Below are 23,738 nucleotides of genomic sequence, written 5' to 3' on the forward strand. Positions count from 1 at the left end.
AGTGACAGAGCACAACAGAAGCAGTGACAGAGCACAACAAGGGCGACACAGTCAAAAAAGATAGCCTCCATGTTTGATGGTTGAGTGCCGTCGTGAAAAAGGTGGTATTTTATGTTGGAGGTTTTAAGGCCTTTGTGAGCAGCAGCTTTGTGGCCATCAAATCACCAATTTCTACCAATAAACCGAAGAAATTAAATGCAATCCTGAATGATTCTTGAGCAAAGCACAAACACGGCTGTGCCTCAGCGATGTGATTGTAACTGAGTGAGAATTAGAAAATGAAGCTGCATAGAAAGCATGAACACAGAGCCTGAGCAGAGTCTAGGTGAAGGAACATTGTTTGGATAACAGGGTGGTGGTGGTAGGTGTCAAGGGAAAGCAACTGGGGGGTATTACCTGGGATTGACAAATAGAGAAAAACAACTAACGCCACTCGCACAGCATGAGCAAAAAGCATTGCCATTCCAACCAATTCATCGCTGGAATCCCAATTCAAAGTGGTCTTTGTACTCTGGAGCAGCCGCTAATTCCAGTCCATGTAAGAAACATGATGGGGGTGCTGCGCCTTCAATAATTCATCCGCAGATTGATAGATGTGTGTGTCTCCGGGGACGCCGGTGTGGATAGTACGTTCCCCCGGCTCTCCACAGAGACCCGCTGTGAAGTCTGCCTGTGAATTTGTGAGTATGGAGATGGGGGTCAGAGTTGAACATGAGAAGGTCTGGTGCGGTGTCACATGGCAGCCATACCGCCTCCTCTAATAGGGCGGCGCAAATCCCTCAGCTACTTCAGACTCCTCTCAATCTCCTCGGAGATGCTTTTTGTCGATGCGGCGGAGGATGGACTGCCCGGCACGCTGCGCCGAGGTTTAGCATATTTGAAAATGTAACACGGCACTTTCTAGGCTGTTGACATTGTGTTGTTTAGACAGCAAGGCAATTTGTAATCCATACTGTATGGTGCTCATCAGCTCCGTGGTAGTACTATTGTATTCAGGCTTGAAGGGAAACAGGTGGAAAAAGATGGAGGCTTTAGCTGAGAATGATTAAAGAATGTGATGGTGATGTAGCCAGAGATAGGCACTTAAGAAAACAGAGTATTCTCATAGACATAGAGCGTTATGAGCAGTGGGAGTGGCCTAGCTGTCTGCTTTGATTCCTCAGTCAGATATATTACATTAGCTCTTTTAGTTGCTCTCAGTGTGCTGCACACTATCTGCAATGCACAAGGAGACGGCGCCTAAAAGGTCACCTGACTGCTGTCGCCCAAATATAACAGTTATCTTTTTCTTTCGTCAGAGTTCTTGATAAGGCAGTGTCACTCTGAAATGACCAATCTTCATGTGTGTCAACAACAGATACAATCAAATAATCTCAGATACCAATAAAATCATATAACGGTGTGGAAAACACAATGGCTATTGCATTCATAATCTCACCCTGATTTCCCATCAAAGTATGAAACAATTAGGAGTTCTAAATATATATTCACAGACACATCTCAGCCTATGAAAATGCATACTTTCTGTATGTCCTAAGAGGGCCAATGGCGGTTTTCCTTTTTGTGCTATAAACGGCACACCCCCACGCGTAACCAGCGTGCTGATGAGAGGTGGACAATGGTCGATGCGCCGATCAATATGGGAGCATATGGGGCCCGGGCAGAGTCTAGAAATGAAAAGTGGAAAATGGGATATAGATAATTGAAGGCACTGAGCACCCCGACTGGCACTTCACACTATCCGCTGCCATCGACTTGAGCCTGCTGGGTGGCAACACAAAGTGGCATGGCGATTCTGAGAAGGAAAGGGAGAGAGAGCTTGATCATGTCATGTGTGTCCTTTTCAAATGTATATCAGAGGCAAACCTGCAGTGGGGTCATGTGCATAGTTTGGTCAAATCAACAGCCTCATGGGTGAGTCCACTACTATGTACCAACACATAGGCCTATGTAATGCTACTACAATGGCTGGTCTACAGCATGGACTTATCATCAGCAGTGCTAACGTAATCAATATAAGGTCCAGATTCGCACTATAGTTTCAAGATAGCTTACGGAGCATAAACTAACCTAAGGCTATCTAACATAAAACATCTAGGTATCTCTACAGCTGTACAGCTCAACTATAGGCTTGCACTACTTTATTGAACTGCTTGTCTTATTTTATGGCAGTCCTTTAGCAGTATTGCACTGTGGTCAATTCAGAGCAGAACCATTATTACTCCTATAGTACATTTTATAGGGATATACTGTACTGTCTGTATATCAGAGCAAAGTACAAATCACTATATGAATATCATACAGTAACAGTACATAGGCTATCATACAATACTATGATTACTATCAGAGTAACAAGTCCCTAGGAATATTATAGTGATTTTTGTGTGAGTGACTGAGAATAAAATGTTTTGAGCACATTACTATTGCTGGACATGTAAGGTGTGTGTGTGAGAGTGAGTGAGTGAGTGAGTGTGAGTGTGTGTGTGTGTGTGTGTGTGTGTGTGTGTGTGTGTGTGTGTGTGTGTGTGTGTGTGGAGGAGGGCTGGCTTCCTCTAGGTTTATGTCATTGGTTTAAACGACCCAAGACCCCGCCTTGATAGAAAAGGAGAGTTGTGACTACAGCCAGAGAGAGAGAGAGAGAGAGAGAGAGAGAGAGAGAGAGAGAGAGAGAGAGAGAGAGAGAGAGAGAGAGAGAGAGAGAGAGAGAGAGAGAGAGAGAGAGAGAGAGAGAGAGAGAGAGAGAGAGAGAGAGAGAGAGAGAGAGAGAGAGAGAGCAACAGTAAAGATAGACACCTTAGACACCTACTCGCCGTCTACGCTCTGCCGTAATATAATAATTAACAGGGACTATCAACACATTTGTGTCACTCACGTTTCTATCCGGTCGCAGGGAAAAGAAGAAGAAAAAGAAGAAGATAAAATCGTTCTTGTAGGCAGCGCGCGCGGAGGATTAAAAGGTGACCAGTGGAATCAGATTGACTCAAATCATCCAGGAGACGTTTGTTCCCGGAGGAGGAGCGGATGATGCTGCCTTCGTGTGCCTAAAAAGTCGGCTTCTCAACTCTGCGACTACACATCATTCATCCAGGTAAGATTGCGTTACGGAAATGAGCCAACCCCCTCCCCCTGTCTTACCTTACAGTATTATTTCTCCAGTTGTGTCTTCCAGTGTGTGTGTGTGTGTGTGTGTGTGTGTGTGTGTGTGTGTGTGTGTGTGTGTAATGTTCATGAGAGTTGGGACTGGCCGTTGACGTTTCATGTCCGCATTCACGGCGGCTCTCTGGCCATGTGTGTCCACCTTGCTGCGCCATGAAGAGAGGGGATGGCCGGGGGTGGCTTGTTCCAGTGAGGGACGGACAGCTCCAGTGTTTCAAACCGTGTGCAACTGTCAAAATGTGACCGCGCTTCGCCTACAATCTCGGCGATACTGTCTCCGATAGTCCCTTACATCGGCAAAGGCGCGGGGACAACATTGTTTTTGCGCGTAGGTATACGGAGTGTGTCGGTCAATACAAATAGGAAGTGCATTAACGTTATGATAATGGCAGGCTATGCTACCGTGCTTATGGAGTGGCTTGTGTGACTGTGTTGTGCGTTCCAGTGAGTGGAGATATCGGCCAACAAAACCACGTAAACAGCCCACCGACAGCTTACCCAAGTTACTGAGTTTACGTGTAGACAAGGGGAAAAAATAGTGTTGCGAAAGACGCCATCCTGTCTTCATTGCCACTGCTGGTGCTGCTTGTGTGTATGTACACACACACACACACACACACACACACACACACACACACACACACACACACACACACACACACACACACACACACACACACACACACACACACACACACACACACACACACACACACACACACACACACACACACACTATATTATATATTAGAATAGAGCACATCTGCTGCCCAAGAAGCAGCACCATCCAAGTCACTTTTTAAACATGTATTTATTTTATTGCCAATATTTGAAAGATTGACCTTGCTGGGGAATGCTTTGTTGAACTTTAAAGATGCTGTCATGTTTCTTTGGAGTAGAACAAGGACTTCCTAAACTTTTTCATCACAAGGGCCCCACACAAATACTACAACATTCAATCAGTAGACCCCCATTAGATGAGATTTTGCCCCAAGAAGTCTGATGATCAGTCATGAATAGGCTGCTCTTGCATCTTCCTGTACTTCCTGTTTGTCAAGCAGTTGTTTTGCAGTGTGGCACTCAGGTGTATTTTCACCTCCATAGTTATTGAGCTCAATTCTCAGCAGGGATCAGGTCTTATAGCTGTTGGTGTAAACTACACTGGTCAATAAAGTGTCTCTTACAGTTTAAAATCACTGTCGTCTGCTCGCAGTCTATGAATAAACTGCTAATTGCCTTGTGAATTACTTGTTAATTACACACACAAATTATTCGTACACATTTATTAGGTTAATTAATTCAGTGATTACACACCAACAATATAACACCAACACTAGAACATGTGAAGTATTTGCTTAATGAAGAACTCGTCATCATTTGAATTTGAAACATTGTAATTAAAGGTTACTAATCGTTAGATGTGCCATTCTGGTCAGTGAAGGTGATTGTGTTAAGTGGGCCAATCAGAGACGGTAATCTTGATTGGACGAATCTGAAAATCCCCAATGTGGAAATTGTTCTGCATTAGTTTCTTACACCTATGGCAAAGTGAACAAGAGGATAATTTCCTGGTTTTTGTTGATGTTTGAAAACTGAATAGGGAATGACCTTGGAGAAGCAGCTCTTCTGTGTGTGTGTGTGTGTGTGTGTGTGTGTGTGTGTGTGTGTGTGTGTGTGTGTGTTGGGGGGGGTGCATGCCTGAAGGAATATAAGGCCACTACAGATGTGTGCAGCGTGGACATCTGCTCTGTTGTTGGCCATTGTCAAGGAAGCAGTTAAGATGGTGGGCAGCTCAGCCGCACAACAAAGCTGCCTTGTCAGAAAGGCTCCATTAAACTGCTCCAGTCACAAGTGCTGCAGCAAGGCGGCCATATAACTCTGAGCACTATCCCCTCCCTCGCCTGCCAGGTACGGCCCCCTAATCATGACTGGTCCACTCCAGAATTTCTCTTTATGTTATCAATCTCTCATTCCAAAACAGCAGACTGGCTACGCTTAAATAGAGATAACAACATCATGTCCTTCTTTACATGGTCAGGCAGCATACCTGCGCTGCTTTACATGGTCAGGCAGCGTCGTACCTGCTGTGCTTTACATGGTCAGGCAGCGTCGTACCTGCTGTGCTTTACATGGTCAGGCAGCGTACCTGTGCTGCTTTACATGGTCAGGCAGCGTACCTGCTGTGCTTTACATGGTCAGGCAGCATCGTACCTGCGGTGCTTTACATGGTCAGGCAGCGTACCTGTGCTGCTTTACATGGTCAGGCAGCGTACCTGTGGTGCTTTACATGGTCAGGCAGCGTACCTGCGGTGCTTTACATAGTCAGGCAGCGTACCTGTGGTGCTTTACATGGTCAGGCAGCGTACCTGCGCTGCTTTACATAGTCAGGCAGCGTACCTGCGGTGCTTTACATAGTCAGGCAGCATCGTACCTGTGGTGCTTTACATAGTCAGGCAGCATCGTACCTGCGCTGCTTTACATGGTCAGGCAGCGTACCTGCGGTGCTTTACATGGTCAGGCAGCGTACCTGCGCTGCTTTACATAGTCAGGCAGCGTACCTGCTGTGCTTTACATGGTCAGGCAGCGTACCTGCTGTGCTTTACATGGTCAGGCAGCGTACCTGCTGTGCTTTACATAGTCAAGCAGCGTACCTGCTGTGCTTTACATAGTCAGGCAGCGTACCTGCTGTGCTTTACATAGTCAGGCAGCGTACCTGCTGTGCTTTACATAGTCAAGCAGCGTACCTGCTGTGCTTTACATGGTCAGGCAGCGTACCTGCGCTGCTTTACATAGTCAAGCAGCGTACCTGCTGTGCTTTACATAGTCAGGCAGCGTACCTGCTGTGCTTTACATAGTCAGGCAGCGTACCTGCTGTGCTTTACATAGTCAAGCAGCGTACCTGCTGTGCTTTACATAGTCAGGCAGCGTACCTGCTGTGCTTTACATAGTCAAGCAGCGTACCTGCTGTGCTTTACATAGTCAGGCAGCGTACCTGCTGTGCTTTACATAGTCAAGCAGCGTACCTGCTGTGCTTTACATAGTCAAGCAGCATACCTGCTGTGCTTTACATAGTCAGGCAGCGTACCTGCTGTGCTTTACATAGTCAAGCAGCGTACCTGCTGTGCTTTACATAGTCAGGCAGCGTACCTGCTGTGCTTTACATAGTCAGGCAGCGTACCTGCTGTGCTTTACATAGTCAAGCAGCGTACCTGCTGTGCTTTACATAGTCAGGCAGCGTACCTGCTGTGCTTTACATAGTCAAGCAGCGTACCTGCTGTGCTTTACATAGTCAGGCAGCGTACCTGCTGTGCTTTACATAGTCAGGCAGCGTACTTGCTGTGCTTTACATAGTCAGGCAGCGTACCTGCTGTGCTTTACATAGTCAAGCAGCGTACCTGCTGTGCTTTACATAGTCAAGCAGCGTACCTGCTGTGCTTTACATAGTCAGGCAGCGTACCTGCTGTGCTTTACATAGTCAAGCAGCGTACCTGCTGTGCTTTACATAGTCAGGCAGCGTACCTGCTGTGCTTTACATAGTCAAGCAGCGTACCTGCTGTGCTTTACATAGTCAGGCAGCGTACCTGCTGTGCTTTACATGGTCAGGCAGCGTACCTGCTGTGCTTTACATAGTCAGGCAGCGTACCTGCTGTGCTTTACATAGTCAAGCAGCGTACCTGCTGTGCTTTACATAGTCAGGCAGCGTACCTGCTGTGCTTTACATAGTCAGGCAGCGTACCTGCTGTGCTTTACATAGTCAGGCAGCGTACCTGGCTACCTGCGCTGTTTTACATGGTCAGGCAGCGTCATAGTATAGAAGGGGGAGGGGGGCTCTGCTTCCTGTCTCTACAGAGGAGATTAAACAGAGCGGCTTAGTCGCACCCTGGAGGCGCCTGCCCCCTCTGCCATCCTCTCCTGAGCAGCACCCTATCACTCAAGGCAATTGAACGTCTCTGAGGAGACCTCTGTTAGCCCCGTGCAGTATTTATGACCATCCATCATGCGGGAGGCTCTCCCTCTATGGGTGAATAACAGTGGCCGCTAAGCCCCGTGTTCAAAAGTTCTCTCTCGCCGGCGACCATTAGCGGGGATTTATGGGAGCAGCCTCCCTGGAACTGGAAGCGTCGTGGAAGCGAGACGGAGCCGAGCATGTTTCACAGCCAGCGGGCCCGCGCTCCCACATGTGACCCAAGTTAAGAGGGAAACCCTGACGGGTGCTGCGCTGCTGGAGGAGGTGCCTGCTGTAAATAATTTCTTGGTTTTGGATTTTTTTTTGCTTCAAGAGTGCATTTTTGTTCGTATGACCCTCAACACAGGCTTTGAGAATCCCGTGCCACTGATACTGATACTTACGCTTAAATTAACCCACTCATATTGCAAAATTAATTTAGGCCCTGACTGTAATACTTCAGAAGTTGAATTTGAAGTTCAGCATTAATACATTTGTCATTTTTTGTCTTAGATTTACCTTTGTGTGTTATTGCAATATAAAACTACATAATTGAGAATCGATTCTAGATTCTGGAATCGAGAATCGTTGGAATCGAGAATCAATTCTGGAATCGGATCGTGACCCCAGGAATCGGAATCGGATCGGATCGTGGCTTAGCCGGATCGGAGCACCCCTAACGCAAATGCTGCATCAGGTATCAATGGGTTAATGGATCTTTTTTTCTTGGCAAGGAGAAAGTGCAGCGCAGCAACCCGTAGTCATATTACAACTAGGGCTGGACCAAATGGTTGGAATCAATATCGTGATAATCATATGGGTTTTTCTTGATATCAATATACAGTACAGTATATGACGATGGTTCATTCATGTATGCAAAAATCACGTTAAATAATCAAATTAATGTTCATCTCATTGAACCAAATGGTAACGTTAGGTGTGATGTCAAATCTAACCTGAAATTTTCAAATAATATTCCTGCCAAACCTCATTTGATCAGTTTTTAAGTAACATTTGCTTGTCGTCGTCAATTTGTAGACAGCAGAAATGTGTCACAATATTAAAATAGCTTCATATCACCACATTATGATTTCACTGAAAGACGATAAATGATCATTATTGAATCATATTGATTGAATTATCGTCCAAACCTAATTAGGACATAGCTACTCATGAACATCTCGTGTAACACGTTAATGCAGTGTGATGGCGATATTTACAACATTATGAAGGCAATAGAGAAAGCTAATTCAGAGTATTACCTCATCCTCTGTGGAATCGTTTCATGTGTGGTTCTGGTAATTGCAACAGAGATTTTAATGTTAATGATCTAATATATGCCACGGTGTTTAATATGGATCATCTGATGTGTGCATGTGTACCACTGAGCGGATAAACCCCGGCTCCACTTGCTTTGAATGAGTGTGAGCGCATGTAGTGTGAAAATGAGTATGTCTAGTGTGCTCACTACTCTCTCTGAATATAGGCTTTGATCCTGCAAAGATGAGATATTTTGTTCAGTCTTCCCTCTCCCTCCATAGAGAGGTTGTTTGTTTGCCAGAGTTAAAAACAATTGGGATGAATTTGATAGTGAGTGGCGCTATCGGGACAGGGCAGCGCCATAAATGAACGCCTGACTGTGTTTCTTTTAGGTCAATTTGAATATGTGCTTTTAATTGGTCTCTGTAGGCTAAGACTTATCTTCTCCTTTCTGCCTTCCTCAAAAGTGACTGCGCTGAAGCGCCGGAGCTCGCGAGCAACGGTGCTCATTTGAAGCCGGGGCCAAACGCGCTCATTATCTCCGACCAAAGGCAAGATTGATTTAGCTGAAAGTCAGGATCATTTTGGGGGGGGGGGGGGGGGGGGGGGGCAACATGGAGGTAGAACTGTAAACCAATCAGGAGCTGTGCATGGCCGTTGTTGGTCAAAGCGAATAAGTTGAAGGCAAAAAGTGAGGCGGTGGGATCCAACCCAAAGGCTGTGTGTGTCGCTGCGTCCTCACGGCTTCAGAGCTCCTCTAACCTTTAGAGATGGTGTGTTAGAAAGATGTCTCAAAGACACATTTTGCGCCGGCATCCCCATTTCTTTGCCTCTCTGTTCTCAGTCTCCAGGCGCTCCAGTCCACATCTTCATCATTTTTCAACACTTAGAAGAAGAGAGCAGTGTGTGGCTGTGTGTGCGTGACGTGTGGCTGTGCGTGTGTGTGTGCGTGTGTGTGTGTGTGCGGGTGGGTTGAGGGTGCCTCTCTCTATTTTTTCCCACTGACATCGCTCACTCGCCCATTGATATCCTTCCATTGACAGTGATTGTGTGTGATTGTGGAGCTCCACAGGCTGAAGGATCATTGGAGAAGTGGATGTCTGTTTCATGGGAAGAGTTACTCATCTGTTGGGACAGCGGAAGGCGGCGCCGGCGCTATTCTCCGCGCCGCACAAAGAGACAAGAAGATCCAGCGATAGCGCTCGTATAAAGAGATCTACAGTATTCTCCAACACAAACACACGTATTTTACTCTGACAGAAACAAGCAGAGCCTTCCCTCATGTACTGTCATCTCAGTGTTGGCTAGCAGATAGGAAGGAATGTGTCCGTTGGTACTGGATGTAATAGTCACCAGTGCACTCTTCTTTTTGTCTTATCTTGCACAGCACTGCATTTGTCTGAAGGGATATACTGTAGTGAGTGAGGTGACCATGTAGTGAAGTGGAACTAGGGCGGCGCAATATATGCTCCTCAAATAATATCGCAATATTTCAGGGTATTTCTACGATAATATCCTTGACGATATGATACGGTGAAAAAAAATATTGTGTTATTAATTTAATTTCAAGAATGTACCATTGCAACAAAATAAGCGTTGTAGTTTTATGCGTCAGCATAAAACTGTAACAGTTTGCCTTCAAATAGTCAAATGTGCCTTCAAATGTTACCGTGGTTGACATGCTCTTTTGTAAACAAACCACTTCCACACTACTGAAGTCACGCCCCTTTTTGGAGCTGTACGTACGTCATTACGCAGCGCAATGGTATGACGTCATTACATCAGCAAGTCAGAATTTTGCCATTATCACGATATCACGATATTAATTTTTCATTATAATGAACTGTAATGATATATCGATAACGACATACGATATGGCACACGCCTAAGTGGAACTGCATTATGTTTCAGCCATGTAAGTGGTCAAACAGTTTTTTTTGTTCTTCTTCTTCTCTTTTTTTCTCCTTGGTGGGGGGATGTCGGAGAGAGTCCTGTTAGCACAAAGGTTCCATGTTGGCTGGGCGTCAAGCAACGCAGCAGTGCACCTATTAAGAGTTATTAATTATTTCCTTACAACTTAATACTCTTTCATTTAATGCATATTAATTGATGTGCTCCCGAATCCACACTCCCATAATCCACCAAGGATTTCTCAAAGGCAAGCACAAAAGCCTTTTATTATCTTAAGGAGGAAGTGCTCTTTTATTATCTTAAGGAGGAAGTGGTCTTTTGGGACGTAAAAAGAGAGCCCCCGCTCAATTGTTCATTACATTATGAAGTGAAATGAAATTACAACGTATCATCGGCACGGCGAAGGATCCCGTAGAATAATGACCTCGGCAGAGCCATTGTTGTGATGTCAGACTCCTTCTTTTGGAATGTGATGGGTGGGGGTTGGGGGGCTGTGGGGGTTGTGGGGGTTGTGGGGGTTGTGGGGGCTCGGGGGCAGGATTGGGGGGGGGGGGGTTGGGGGGGGGTCTAGGAAGTCCTCATGCGCCGGAATAAAAAGCAGTTTCAAGGTTAAATGTGTGAAGGCCAGATGTTTGGGGAGGGCGGATTAATTTCATCTTCCATAATGTGATTTGCAATATCTCCTCCTCTCCTGCCCTTGGTTTGTTTGGAGATGCGCGTGTCTGATGAGTGGCGAGGGTAGGGGGGCTGGTGCGGGGAAAGGGGTGGGGTGGGGTGGGGGGGGTTGGGTGTAAACTACCGCCCGCATTTATAAGTGTTTACAGAACTACTAAATGGTATTATGCGAGATGGTGCATGCTTACAGATTCACCATCATTCCCCAACCCTGTCTCATTACTGAATACAAATTCAGCGGTTATCCCGCTGGTGTGTAGCGGAGAAAATTAGCTTTCTCTCGTACATGGCATGCACACGCACACACGCACACACGCACACACACACGCGCACACGCACGCACGCATGCACACACACACACACACACACACACACACACACACACACACACACGCGCGCGCACACACACACACGGACTGAAACGCAGGGTGGGGGGTGTTTCATTAAGTCCAGGGCAGGCTATGAAGGAGATAGGGGGAAGGACCACCGACCACAGTGCCAACTACAAGATTCCTCACCGCACACGCAGTCCGCCTAAGATGCAACTGCTGCGCACACGGCACGCCACTTTATCACTTCCTGTCTGCGGCTTATCCACACATATCTGCACATCGGCTCGCCTAATGGAGCCGTTGGGTTTTCTCGTTTTCTGGGAAATTCGAAGCAATACTAATATTTTGACAGAACTGTAGCCATTTCATATAGCCAGCGCCATTAAAAATTCATAAATGCAAATAACCCAGGAAGAAACCCTGGCAATATGTCATCATTACAATGTGTGGAAGTGATGAAATGGGTGATTGAGGTGGGCGTAGGTAGTTGACTGTCATGGTTGGGGTGGTGCTGGGCGAGTGAATGCATGCTTGGATTCTCTCCCTCTGGCTGCATATGTTGCAGTTGTTACTGCGTGATGAATATGGGTAGGATCACATTCACCTCCCCATGGTCTCCCTGTTTGTGCGCCCTCTCTCCGTGTCACGCCGCCCGCCTGGCTCGCTAGCGAAACCTCATCTGGTTCCCCCAGTGAAAGAGCATTAATAACATGCAAATGCTCTTTCCAGGTGTCAGTTGCAACACGCCTCACTATTCTAAAGCTCTCCCAGGACCTGCATTGTGTCTCGTGTTGCTGGATGACCCGCCCACCTTTCCTCTGTGCGCACACATGGCACGGCGACAACAATGGACGCCCTTCCACTCGGCGCGCCGCGCATCAAGTTGCGGTTCGCCTTCCTCCTACTTCCCAGCGAGAGCCGCGTTCCCGCTGAGCACACGCTCACCTTTCCATTCAGTGGTTGAACCCCCGCTGCTTGTTCCCACATGGCCTTTTCTCCCAGTGGAGCCCCAATCTGATGCAGAGCTCAAGCTCAATCTGCCCCACCTCCACCACTGATTTCCTGCTTTGGCGAAGCATCAGCCATTCATCTCTCTCTCCCTCTCTCTCTCTCTCTCCTTCTCTCTCTCTTTTTCTCTCTCTCTCTCTCGCTCTCTCTATTCCCTGCAACAGCCTAGTGAATGTCTCATTGGTTATGTAATGTCTCTAAACATTTGTGCGGCATTAGGGGAAGTCGGGCGTGCCAAAACTGTGCAAAACGTCCCTCTGTGCGCCCCATAGAGGTGGGACAGATGGCGACCCTCGTTGCCAGTCTTGTAAAGTGCCTGTGACAGGAGAGATGGCAGATACACAGCTGAACTGGGGCAACGCTAACTAAGGCTTCACCGGCAGCGGTGGACACAGTCGCATGCACAATCATCAGAGTGATGCCTATTATCAAGGGCGTAAAGCCATCAAGGTTTGGCTCTGGCCGCATTGTTTTGCGGGCTTCTAATTACAGCTTAGTGTTGTTTATCGATTGCACATTGATGGAAGATTTGGATAGGGTTCTACGCGGGTAGAGAGGCCCCACCTGTGATCCAGGTTGTAGCTTCGCCAATAACAAAGGCCATCAGATTCCTGCATTAGGCCATCCATCATGGTGTTAAAGAAGGTGACCTGGAGTTGTTTTCTAATTCAGTCGTTAATCACTGCCACGGCAGACTGTCGGCCACTTTCACTTTCTTCCCCTTAACAACTCTCAGGGCAGAGTCCATTACTGGCTAAACAGACAGAGGATGGAGCCCAGAGGAAATGAATGAAGAGGCCCAGCCCCCAACCCCCAGAGGTGAGCTCACACGGCACGCCCGGTGCTGATGAGGGATGTTTAGAGGTGAGCTCACACGGCACGCCCGGTGCTGATGAGGGATGTTTAGAGGTGAGCTCACACGGCACGCCCGGTGCTGATGAGGGATGTTTAGAGGTGAGCTCACACGGCACGCCCGGTGCTGATGAGGGATGTTTAGAGGTGAGCTCACACGGCACGCCCGGTGCTGATGAGGGATGTTTAGAGGTGAGCTCACACGGCACGCCCGGTGCTGATGAGGGATGTTTATAGCTGCCACTCTATTAAGAAGACGCTCTTCCCTGCTGGCGCCTAATGAACACCTACCTTGTGAAAGGGTTTTTCTGAAGCGTTGCCTTACTCTGAATTAACGGTCATTTTCTGCAAAATGTGCCCTAAATTGCTCTCAGCGGCGAGTGGGGGAAGGGACACCGATGGACAGAATGAGTTTTTTTGGGGGGGGGGGGGGAACTTGGCAAGGTGACTGGCAACATTATCTGTGTGTTGATTTGAATAAATCCCAACTCCATCTTCCCCCCTTTGTATGTTAATGAAAGCCAGTTATGTCCTAGGAGAATCTCTTCTCTTCTCTTCTCTTCTCTTCTCTTCTCTTCTCTTCTCTTCTCTTCTCTTCTCTTCTCTTCTCTTCTCTTCTCTTCTCTTTCTCTTTCTCTTCTCTTCTCGGTGTACATGGTAACGCCTCCTCCAGATGTCCCCCACTGCGGGAGGCTGCAAGACACAAGCGAGAGGCTTAACACTAACCACACACACTAACCACACACACTCGCACACACACTAACCACACACACTCGCACTAACACTAAACCACACACACACTCGCACACACACTAACCACACACACACTCGCACACATTAAGATCATCTTTGGGCGGCCACTTCAACTGACCAGTTACAAAATAAGACCTTACGGGGCCGCAGAGCAGAGTATGTTGTTTCTATCAATAAGAGAGTTAAAAATGGTCGTCTGTGTGGGCTGGGGGAGAAAGAAAAAACATCTCAGAAAGCAGAATGTTTTGGGAAACCACAGACCATGTACCATCTGCACACGGCGGGGTGTATGAGCGACACTGGACCACTGCTGTGACAAACTATTGCATTGTTATTAAATGGCTGCTGCCAGAACTGGCAACCATATTAAAGTCTCACATCCTGTGCCTGATGCGAGGGGATGAGAAGGAGAGAGAAACTGCCTGATGCGAGGGGATGAGGAGGAGAGAGAAACTGCCTGATGTGAGGAGATGAGGAGAGAGAAACTGCCTGATGCGAGGGGATGAGGAGAGAGAAACTGCCTAATGTGAGGGGATGAGGAGGAGAGAGAAACTGCCTGATGTGAGGAGATGAGGAGAGAGAAACTGCCTGATGTGAGGAGATGAGGAGAGAGAAACTGCCTGATGTGAGGGGATGAGGAGGAGAGAGAAACTGCCTGATGTGAGGAGATGAGGAGAGAGAAACTGCCTGATGTGAGAGGATGAGGAGAGAGAAACTGCCTGATGTGAGGGGATGAGGAGAGAGAAACTGCCTGATGTGAGAGGATGAGGAGGAGAGAGAAACTGCCTGATGTGAGGGGATGAGGAGAGAGAAACTGCCTGATGTGAGAGGATGAGGAGGAGAGAGAAACTGCCTGATGTGAGAGGATGAGGAGAGAGAAACTGCCTGATGTGAGAGGATGAGGAGGAGAGAGAAACTGTCTGATGTGAGGGGATGAGGAGGAGAGAGAAACTGCTTGATGTGAGAGGATGAGGAGGAGAGAGAAACTGCCTGATGTGAGAGGATGAGGAGGAGAGAGAAACTGCCTGATGTGAGGGGATGAGGAGGAGAGAGAAACTGTCTGATGTGAGGGGATGAGGAGGAGAGAGAAACTGCCTGATGTGAGGGGATGAGGAGGAGAGAGAAACTGCCTGATGTGAGAGGATGAGGAGAGAGAAACTGCCTGATGTGAGGGGATGAGGAGGAGAGAGAAGCTGCCTGATGTGAGGGGATGAGGAGAGAGAAACTGCCTGATGTGAGAGGATGAGGAGAGAGAAGCTGCTTGATGTGAGGGGATGAGGAGAGAGAAACTGCCTGATGTGAGAGGATGAGGAGAGAGAAGCTGCTTGATGTGAGGGGATGAGGAGAGAGAAACTGCCTGATGTGAGGGGATGAGGAGGAGAGAGAAGCTGCCTGATGTGAGGGGATGAGGAGAGAGAAACTGCCTGATGTGAGAGGATGAGGAGGAGAGAAACTGTCTGATGTGAGGGGATGAGGAGAGAGAAACTGCTTGATGTGAGAGGATGAGGAGAGAGAAACTGTCTGATGTGAGAGGATGAGGAGAGAGAAACTGCCTGATGTGAGAGGATGAGGAGAGAGAAACTGTCTGATGTGAGGGGATGAGGAGAGAGAAACTGCCTGATGTGAGGGGATGAGGAGAGAGAAACTGTCTGATGTGAGAGGATGAGGAGGAGAGAGAAACTGCCTGATGTGAGAGGATGAGGAGGAGAGAGAAACTGTCTGATGTGAGGGGATGAGGAGAGAGAAACTGTCTGATGTGAGGGGATGAGGAGAGAGAAACTGTCTGATGTGAGGGGATGAGGAGAGAGAAACTGTCTGATGTGAGAGGATGAGGAGGAGAGAGAAACTGTCTGATGTGAGGGGATGAGGAGGAGAGAGAAACTGTCTGATGTGAGGGGATGAGGAGGAGAGAGAAACTGCCTGATGTGAGAGGATGAGGAGGAGAGAGAAACTGTCTGATGTGAGGGGATGAGGAGAGAGAAACTGTCTGATGTGAGGGGATGAGGAGAGAGAAACTGTCTGATGTGAGGGGATGAGGAGAGAGAAACTGTCTGATGTGAGAGGATGAGGAGGAGAGAGAAACTGCCTGATGTGAGGGGATGAGGAGAGAGAAACTGTCTGATGTGAGAGGATGAGGAGGAGAGAGAAACTGCCTGATGTGAGGGGATGAGGAGAGAGAAACTGTCTGATGTGAGGGGATGAGGAGAGAGAAACTGTCTGATGTGAGGGGATGAGGAGAGAGAAACTGTCTGATGTGAGGGGATGAGGAGAGAGAAGCTGTCTGATGTGAGAGGATGAGGAGAGAGAAACTGTCTGATGTGAGGGGATGAGGAGAGAGAAGCTGTCTGATGTGAGAGGATGAGGAGGAGAGAGAAAATGTCTGATGTGAGGGGATGAGGAGGAGAGAGAAACCCTAAAAGAGCCCAAAACAGGCCTGGCCTTTTGGATGTGGTGACACCATGTGCAGCTGCGATCATGGCACAGATTAGATGGCAGTACAAACTTCTTCAAAATGAAAAGGCAGAAAAGAAGAGGCCTCTCTGTCTCTCTCTCTCTCTCTCTGTCTCTCTCTGTCTCTCTCTCACTGTTTCTCTCTCTATGTCTCCGTCTCTCTCTCTCTCTGTCTCTCTCTCTCTGTCTCTCTCTGTCTCTTGCTCACTGTTTCTCTCTCTATGTCTCCGTCTCTCTCTCTCTCTCTCTCTCTCACCCCCTCAAGCCTCCCTCTCTCCCCGCCCACCACCTCCATTGGCTCAGCATCTTATGCAAGGTGCAGGGAGAGGACAGCTTTTTTTGGAGCTGTGTCTTAAGAAATGCAGATTTAGCAGCTCAGTCGATACCAGGCCTCGTTGCCAGGGTCTCTTCTTCTTCTTCTTCTTCTTCTTCTTCTTCTTCTTCTTCTTCTTCTTCTTCTTCTTCTTCTTCTTCTTCTTCTTCTTCTTCTTCTTCTTCTTCTTCTTCTCCTTCTCCTTCTCCTCCTCCTTTAGAAGTAAACTTTTCTTTGTGCTCACAATGTCGGCATAAAATGCCCTTTATCCCTCAAGCGGCATCTGCAAAATTAATTTCATTTCATTTGTACGCCTTGCAAGATTGTGTGTGTGAGTCCACTCCCACTGTAGCAGCAGCAGCAGCAGCACGGTGACCGGCTGAGACTCGGTGCCCTTTGGGCACATTGAACCAGTGGCACACAGTGCGTGAAATGTCACTACTGAGGAGGGAGCGTTGATGAGCTACTCTGGCTTTCCCTCATCTCATCCCCTCACACTCAGGGCAGTAAAGTGACTCTTGAGATTGCCTGTTCTGCTAACAGTTTCTTGTTAACTTTCCTTGTGCCAGAGGTTACTGGAAATTATGCACAGTTCCAACAATGTACATTCCCCGCCTGGCTGTCTCAAACCTCTCGTATAGCGAGACTTCTTCTGTGCAGCTTCTTCCTGAATTGAAATAACAAGTAGGACATTCATTAGGAGACATCCTTGCTTCTTTCCTCAGACTGCTCTCGTCGCCGTACAGACTCCAGACTCTGTAACCAAAGGCCAATGTTCCCTGCCTGTCCAGCCAAGCCCAGCATCTCTTTCTGCACATGCCTTCAGTGTGTGCGGCCTGACTGAGCGTGTCTGAGGGGCTGACTGAGCGTGTCTTGAGGGGGTGTGATGCTTCACACTGTTGCTATGTCTATTATTTAACAGAGGCATAGTAGAGTAGGAGCTCACGAGAAATCCCTCTGGGTAGTGTCGAGGTAAAAGCACTCGCCTACCACCGACCCGGGTTCAATTCCCACTGGTGGTAGCAGCTTGGTCAGACCTTCCTACAGACACAATTGACCGTGTCTGCATCTGGCAAGGTGGTGGGTATGTGTGTCCCTGCCGCTGCACTAGTGCCCCCTCTGGTCAGACGGGGGCCGGGATTTAGGTTTTTACTCTTTTCCCCCTTCTTCTTCTTTCTCTTTTACCATCTACCATTTAAAACGGAACAGAAAGGGCCATTTATTTGTCTTTGTTTGACACTCAAAGTAGGCATTGCTAGGTGCGGTGCTAGCTCTATCCCTGTGAGTCAATTAATACTCTTCTGCCTAACAGTTGTCAGCCTGATGTGTAGAAATCAATAGCATAAAGCAGTGCCATAGATTTTAGTTCAATATTCACCAAGCGGTGTATTATCTGGCTAATTGGCGCACATGTTGGAGCTCCAGGGCCGTCCCAGCTTTAGCAGCCAAACTGCTAGTAGAACTGGTTTGATGGAGGTCATGTCTAGGCAATATACTCGGTAGGAAAGATCAAGGAGGATGTTCACCCCCCCCCCCCATGACAGGAACCTGTTTGTGGGTTGAACACTTGCGTTAATTACCTGCCCTTAGGAAATGGGATCCGTCAGTATTTTCCCACTGTGAACGAAATGATTTGGAAAGAAAAAATAAATAAACGAGGCCATTTGTGAATGCTGAGCCGTGCTGGTAAAAGTTGGAGTCAAGTGACTGTCAGATCAGTAGCTCAGTCAGTCCTCTCGCCACTCCAGGAACTGTGTGAGGGGTGAGCGGTGAATGGCCATAAATATGCATGTGTGTGCGTTCAACCTGTGTTTTCCTCACGACGTTTCCAAGGCTTTGAGGAAGCCGTCATGGCCGCCTGACAGGAAGCTGGCCTGTGAGGAGGATGTGTTTGTGACAGCTTCATGTTACAGAGTGGCAGGCAGAGTGGGGAAGACAACTGGGTAGGAGGGATTGAGGAGGAAAATGGCTGCTGCCTATTTAAATGTCACTTCAGCGAGGTGAATGTGAAGGCTCGTCTTTTTAAAGCATTACATGGGCATTTCTCACAATGGAAAAAAACATGTCTCCTGCCATCTCCCTCTCTCTGTCTCTCTCTGTCTCTCTGTTTGTCTGTCTCTCTCTGTCTTTCTGTTTCTCTCTCTCTGTCTTTCTGTTTGTCTCTCTCTGTCTTTCTGTTTGTCTGTCTCTCTCTGTCTTTCTGTTTGTCTCCCTCTCTCTGTCTCTCTGTTTGTCTCCCTCTCTCTGTCTCTCTGTTTGTCTGGCTCAGGCTATTGCTCTTATTGGCAGAGGGCTTTTGCGCTTTGTGAAGATTTGCCAGCATCTTTACAATAACCACAAAGCAATTTAGTTGTATGTTTTTTTTGGTATAGGTAGTGACTGAAAAATGACTGATGGCTCGCATCCCTGTTGGATTTGAGGGTTTTGCCCGACTGTGTGCAAAACACACACATTTTCCGTGCTCTCCAAGTACAGGAACAAGGCGCAATAAATAAATGAATAAATAGCTGTAAGTATAATCTGGGGGAGGAAAGCAGCGTACTATTTGCAGGGAACATAACTATGAGAAGTGTACTGCAATTTATGTATATATCTTGAGTGATTTATCAACAATGGACCCCCCCCCGCCCCCCCCAGCAAAGCCTGTTATTTCTGGTCAGCACTCGATGGACTTATGAGAGCATAGGGGGTGCTGCCTGTCACTGAGCTTTGTGGAGAGGATGAGACGTGACAGCGAGTGTCCCTCAGCAGTGCTAGTCAAATGTCAGTCAAACGTGAGGGGCCAAGCTCTCATATTGAGCTTCCAACACGAGTAAGGATGAGGAGGTGTCTAGCCCTCGCCTTGACAAACGGCTGATGACACACTGGTGTGTCACGCACGTCCTCACAAGTCCTGCCAGCTGCTGGAGTCACATGACGGTGCGCTCACTCACGTCTATGTGTCTTATCTGTCGCTGCCTGCGCACACAGCTGCAGCTGACACAGTGTATCGTTATGTACCGTAGTATTCCTCACACAGACAGGGAGTTCCCCAAGCCCCGGTAGCCGGCGATTTCTCCGCCTATTGGCCTCTGGCCTACCGGTAATTTTTTTTTTTTTACAGTGTACCTGAACGCAACATACAAGATCCCTGCTGAATACATGTCCAAATTTTCATGTCCAGTTACTTTATACACTGTAAAAAAAAAAAAAAAAAAAAAAAAAAAATTACAGTGCACCTGAACAAGATACCCGCTGAATAAGTGTTAAAATGTTCATGTCATTCTGGCCAATACTCCACTTCTGTTATAACATTTCAGTCTGGAATATGGAATATCTTTCAATAATCTTTATGACTAAAAGGCAAAAAGTAATCTCATAAGAAATGACTGTTGAAGTAAAACTATAAATAATTAACTTGTTGGTTTTGGATTTATTTAGCTTCAAGAGTGCATTTTTGTTCCTGTGACCCTCAACACAGGCTTTGAGAATCCCGGGCCACTTACTGATACTTATGCTTAAATTAACCCACTCATATTCTGGTTTATTTCTAGAAAAACATTTTGGCTAGTGGAAATTCTAATTGGCTGGTAACTTCCAGCAGCCATATTGGCAGGTGGTCAAAAAAGTTAATTTCAAGCCCTGCAGGGAGAGCAAGTGGTGACATAGGAGTGAGTGAGAAAAGGATCAAATATTGTTGTTTAACACATTAAGTGCCAGAGACGACCTAACTCGTCTTACATAATCCAGCGCTTAAGTGCCAAGGACGACCTAACTCGTCTTACATGTTTTTTTGACGGTGGGACATCAATCAACCCCTTTTACATCTTCGAGATAACTATAGGAGCAAGAGCATGTGTGTAATCTATTTTACCGACCACTAAGTGGCGACAGATACAGAGAGAAGCCACAGCCACGGGACCCGTACACCAAAAGCAGCCGCCTCCCGCGGAAATGGCTTGGCGATTTTACAGTCAGGAGCCCGGAGACACACACACAGAACGGACAGAGATCCCCTCCCCCCCAGAGCCGCGGAGCAACGCGCGAACACACACACACACACACACACACACACACACACACACACACACACCGCGGGAGCAAGCCATTCAAGGAAATGGCTTGGCGATTTTACAGTAATCCATTTCAGACTCGTCCCCGCACGCAGGCAAGCAGGCAGGCAGGCACGCAGACAGACAGGCAGGCAGCACAACGCGCTTCTGACACGCCCGCTGTTAGGAGGAAGGAGGAGAAGACACACGGAGGGAGGAGTTTGAATGAGAGGGGTGTTTCCTGTTGTTATGGAGGAAATTACTGTTCAAAACTATTGTTTAGAATGTCTGACGGTCTTACTGATGCCAAAAATGAATGGTTAAAGTGACTGTTTCACAAAAAGCCATTTATCTCTGAATAAATTTCCAGACGCTGAAACCATGCTGTACTCAACGGCTAATATCTACATAACTACTAACTCTGCAAACTAACTCTTTTAGACAGAGAAAGCACACATTCTATTAGTTATTTTTAGATGATTGGTGTTCATGAATTCTTAACAGAAAAGAATCCTCGGCTGTTCTAAAATGAGCCAGAATCGTCAAAAACACCCCTGGCACAACTTACCTACAGGAATGAAAACATGGCTGGCATTCAATGTGTTAATACTGAATAATGACATCACAACTGTTCATTTAAAATGAGTTATTCCTCTAAACCTGACTTCAAATGCCCCAGATTTTTCCGCGCCGGCGCCGTTCGGCCCCCAACCCTCAGCAAAATCTGGCCCTCTGGTAGCGAGGACATTTTTTTGTGGTCCTCTCTATCATCAAAGTTCCTGGGTTACGGCATGACAATATTTGTTCGGCCCCCAGCAACAATTTCTCATGTGGCCCCCCATGAAAAAGAATTGCCCACCCCTGATCTAGCCTCTTAAATTGGTTCTCAACGTGAACCAGATTCATGCATTTTAGTTTAAAATGTAAAAAAAAATCTTACAGGGGGCATGGCCCCCCGAAACCCCCAAGAGGGTCCAAGCAAGGTCTACCCACCACAATCTCTCCAAATCCTGTGGGAAACATAGTTATTAGTATTTTCTTTGTTCTTAAAAATATACATTGCCTGTTTGTGTTTTGCAATATGGATATTGTTTTATTTATAATTAAATTGAGCATTGGGCCTTTCTAAGAAGAATTGTATTATTTCAATTGTCACACTCATGGATACATATTTGAGGTTTGTTTATTAATTGGGAAAAGGACCACTGGAACAAACGCCGCGAACATGAGCCGGCTACTTTTTCAATCTGACTGGCTAGTCAAAAGTTTGGGGAACTCTCTGCGCAGACGGCGCCTGCCCTGCAAATATCAATCAATTATGCGACTTTAAGTGACGGCCCAAAGATCCACAACTGGCTTCCTGAAAGGCGTTTGCCCTTTGACCCACTTGCTCATTTCGCCTATCGATATTGTTTATTGAAGAGCTCAAGGACTCGCGGCTCTCGCCAAGCCAAACCATGCAAAGCTGCTTCCAAACTTCTGGGGCCACGCCCCCTTTCCCACCAGGGTAAAAACGGAGCCTTTCAACTCGGCTACTGCAAACAGTGCATGTATCTTTGAACAGAGGCATAATTAAAGCAATGCATAGACATGTATGCTGGGTTGGCTCAGCTGATGAATGGAGCAATTACATAATCCATTACACTGAATTATGACTGTGCTAATGATGAGCTCATGTTGGCTAATGATTCTGTGTGAAAGATGGAAAGAGACAGTCGAGGCGAGGAGCGTCTGTTTGCAGATGTTCCTCTCATCACCGGGAGGCAGAGTTGAGAGGGGAAAACAAATGTGTGACTTCCCAGAGAGCATGCCAGTCCCCCCCCCCCCCCTACCACGGGTCATTGCTTTCTGTTCTACAAAGAGCACCCCCTACTGTTCCCACGAGGACTGCGCGTTGTCGATTTGAGGATCACCCGCTATGAAATAATAAAGGCCGTGTAAATCTGAATGAATGCTTCGTTTTTTTTTGTGACGGCAAAGTGACGCAAGTGACTCAGTAAGAAGGAAAGCAACAATATACTGTGAGGATGATGATCTGGGACCGGCTTGGACTTCTAATGATCTCTGTCAACAATCTTAAACTGATGTGATCCAATACCCGTTTAATAACATCTCCCATACAGTATGTCAGATTATCTTCTCATGATCATCCTCGTGTACACTATGAAGACGTTCCTCGGCTTGTTGTCTTGTGTACACTATGAAGACGTTCCTCGGCTTGTTGTCTTGTGTACACTATGAAGACGTTCCTCGGCTTGTTGTCTTGTGTACACTGTGAAGACGTTCCTCGGCTTGTTGTCTTGTGTACACTGTGAAGACGTTCCTCGGCTTGTTGTCTTGTGTACACTATGAAGCCGTTCCTCGGCTTGTTGTCTTGTGTACACTGTGAAGACGTTCCTCGGCTTGTTGTCTTGTGTACACTATGAAGACGTTCCTCGGCTTGTTGTCTTGTGTACACTGTGAAGACGTTCCTCGGCTTGTTGTCTTGTGTACACTATGAAGACGTTCCTCGGCTTGTTGTCTTGTGTACACTATGAAGACGTTCCTCGGCTTGTTGTCTTGTGTACACTGTGAAGACGTTCCTCGGCTTGTTGTCTTGTGTACACTGTGAAGACGTTCCTCGGCTTGTTGTCTTGTGTACACTACGAAGACGTTCCTCGGCTTGTTGTCTTGTGGCACACTGCTCTGACTGGCCCAAGGCAGCGCAAGGCAAATAGCTCATATATGGTGTTACATGGGCGCAGGTATCTGAGAAAGCCAATCAGCGATCTTATATTTAGAGTGAACACCTGCTGGTCCTCCTGTGCGTGGCTGCTGGCTGGATGTGGGTGGTGACAGTAACATGGCTCTGTTACGCCAGATGATCACTATATCTTATTTAATAGGAGGATCCTGTTTTAGAAAGCTGCCACCGACCATCATATTCCTCATGGCAGCGTAGCGCACAGCACACTGTGTTGCAGAGAAAAGGAGTCCAGCCTTGAGATTGTTTGTTTACTCCCTGTCCACCTGCCACTGTGTCCAACCCAAGCTATTATTGGAAGTGTAGT

The 23,738-nt window shown here is 47.2% G+C and overlaps 1 protein-coding gene across 1 annotated transcript in view; it reads left to right on the forward strand.

The window, feature by feature from the left end:
* The first annotated feature begins 2,742 nt into the window (after window positions 1–2,742).
* ctbp2l (C-terminal binding protein 2, like) overlaps window positions 2,743–23,738 on the forward strand; it is a 134,094-nt gene continuing 113,098 nt past the window's right edge. The window contains exon 1 of the mRNA XM_083636095.1: window positions 2,743–3,088. The gene's annotated coding sequence lies outside the window, so the exon portion shown is untranslated. The remainder of the gene's footprint in view (window positions 3,089–23,738) is intronic.

The sequence above is a fragment of the Poromitra crassiceps genome, assembly GCF_964638095.1.
Source record: "Poromitra crassiceps genome assembly, chromosome: 4".
Lineage (NCBI taxonomy): Eukaryota > Metazoa > Chordata > Actinopteri > Beryciformes > Melamphaidae > Poromitra > Poromitra crassiceps.